Source organism: Xiphophorus couchianus, chromosome 15 (genome assembly GCF_001444195.1).
Source record: "Xiphophorus couchianus chromosome 15, X_couchianus-1.0, whole genome shotgun sequence".
Lineage (NCBI taxonomy): Eukaryota > Metazoa > Chordata > Actinopteri > Cyprinodontiformes > Poeciliidae > Xiphophorus > Xiphophorus couchianus.
This window is the reverse complement of record NC_040242.1, coordinates 15,352,381-15,354,858: the sequence shown is the minus strand read 5'-3', so window position 1 is coordinate 15,354,858 and position 2,478 is coordinate 15,352,381. Positions and strand designations below refer to the sequence as shown.

Sequence of the window (2,478 nt, the reverse complement as noted above, 5' to 3'; positions counted from 1 at the left end):
CAAGACTATTTTTTTTCCTAATTAGAGGAACTAAAGTCGAGGCTTCAGCATTAATCTATAACACCCCTTAACATCTGGTGTCACTCATTGGTGCTTATATCAACACGTGGACTTTCCATTGGCCTGTCTGTCTCCATTGATCTCACTATCTGTTTATACACACATACCAGATCAATCGTAGCCTGGCTCTAACTGATCGCTATCACTTTCAGTCACTCACGTCCAGAGTGCGGCCCGCTGATAGCCTGTGGCCTGCAAATATGTGGACTCTGCAACATGTTAACTGGTATCGGATCCTCTGGTGGGCGGATGGGGCGGAATCAATTAATCTGGAGAAGATCGCAGGACAGCAGATAACACGCAGCTGAGCGTGTGCAGTTTGGATAAAGTGACAGACAGTGAACTTAGTGGAGAGAGACAATATATAGCTCCAGGCAGCAAAACTGTATGGTAAGTAAACAGAGGTTTTGTTTGTTTCTGAAAGTAGAGCTTGTGGGAAATGGTGGAAGCCGAGTGACTCAAATGCATACGCCCCGCACCATCCTTAATCTGACTCCTCGGGGGGACGACTGCCTGTAGTGATGGTATAAGGACTGTGTGTCATATTTAATGTTAGTCATTTTCTGACCTGTTGGATTGTCTGCAGAGACTCTGAGTGTTTTAGCCAGAGGCAAAAATGGTTATTCGAGGCATGGGGAGGGGGTTAATAAAAGAATAAGTAAGACTGACTGAAACTGGGGTGGGCTGCTGTTCCCCCCTCCCCACCCTCCCACCAAGCTTTCTCTCTGATCCTGCAGGGTTGTTCCATTTCTTGTCCTGTTCTTGAAAAAAAAAAAAAATCCACATTTTTCTCCCTCAAGTATTTAAAATTAGAAAAATAAAACCAAGGTGCAAGATAAACAAGAATTGCCAGCCACTTCTACCGATCAAACACTTGTGACAGTACATTTTCCCTTCCTGGATTTAAGGTGGGACTGTGACAGCTACGCCGGTTCGGCTGCAGCATGTGACGGCTGCAAGGAGAAGACAAACACCTCGCAACTGGAGGCGCAGTAGAAAGAATTAGCAGCTGCTAATCAGATCAGCGGGAGGCAGCTGTTCCCTCATCATCTCGAACATCTGTTTATCTTCTCAAACAATTCAGGAATTCACAATAACTCAGAGGGAGCATCTCTACAGAGAGGCACTTGACAAATTTTTACATGTTGCATTTGCAAAATAAATAAATAAAAGGCAATCAAACATCCTGGTCATGTCTTCATCAAGTGTGTAGAGGTTATTTTTAAAATTCGCTTTACTACCAATGTGCATGTCCTGCAAGAAATTTAGCCTGCGCCTGTCACAGAGACTCTGATATTTGGGTGTAAAAGTCTGACAGTGAATTTAAAGGTTCATATTGAAATTGGTGTATAATAAAGTCGGACAGACACGGTTGTTGGCAGGTATTTTCATAAAGACCCGCAGTTATATCTGGTCACTTAAAGGCGTTAAGTCTGAATAAACCCCGTACAGCCAGGTAAATCTTATATTGCATTGGTGCATGACTGTGACAGGAGATGATAGCAAGAGGCCACCCTCTAAAATAAAGTATGTGGCGCGGCTGCGGAGCGGTGACCTGTGTGAGCAATAAATTACAATACGGAGGGAACATCACATTCTTTTAGCCCGAGGAGGACTGAAAGATGAGGGTCTGTGTGACACCATTTCTCTGCAGACTGTTAAATGCCACTATTTGGTCTTTTTTCCATTCATGAGGGAACTTTTTTTCTTCTTCTTCTTCTTCCCCCACCTGCCCCTGAGCACTGCACTCTGCTTGGCTACAAATCTCAAGTCGTTCGAATGCTGAAATGGACTCTGACCTCTGCAAGTTTCCTGCAAGCCACCACAGTGAACTGAAGTTTCCGCTTTGACTGGAAGTTGGAAGGAATCCACTCAGATTTGTCCTTGCGCGTGTACTGGTGATGCAACTTGTTTATCGCGATGTTTTGGAAATTCTCCATGGTATGGGAGCTAAAAAGGTAGCTATTGAGAGTTTCGCCCAACAAACAGGACATCGTGCTGCTCTAGTGATACTGTGACCATGTTGTCATCATGGAATTTCGATTCCGAGCTTCATTGGCAAAGGCGGTGAATACTTACATAGATAGGATTTTTTTTTTGTTCAGTTTTAATAAATTTGCACTCAAAAAACTATTTCCACATCGTCATAATGGGGTATTTGAGTGTAGGATTTTGAAGAAAGAGATTCATTTAATAAAATTTGGAATAAGGCCCTAACATAAGAAAATGTGGAAAACGTGAAGTGCTGTGAATGATTTCCGGAAGCGCCATTTGTAAAGATCGGCTTCATTGTCATACCAAAATCGCGAGGCTCGATACTGCAGACGCAAGATAACACGGACACATACACCTGATACATGAAGAGACGGGAAATAACTAAGACCAGGGGAATCTGTTAGAACATTACTGGTGTTAACT

At 43.3% G+C, this 2,478-nt stretch overlaps 1 long non-coding RNA gene across 1 annotated transcript; it reads left to right on the top strand.

Moving 5' to 3' along the window:
* The first annotated feature begins 201 nt into the window (after positions 1-201).
* LOC114158913 (uncharacterized) lies at positions 202-1,241 on the top strand. The gene is made up of 2 exons (XR_003598498.1): positions 202-450; positions 969-1,241. It is a non-coding gene; the product is annotated as an uncharacterized LOC114158913 (long non-coding RNA).
* Positions 1,242-2,478: the final 1,237 nt, after the last annotated feature.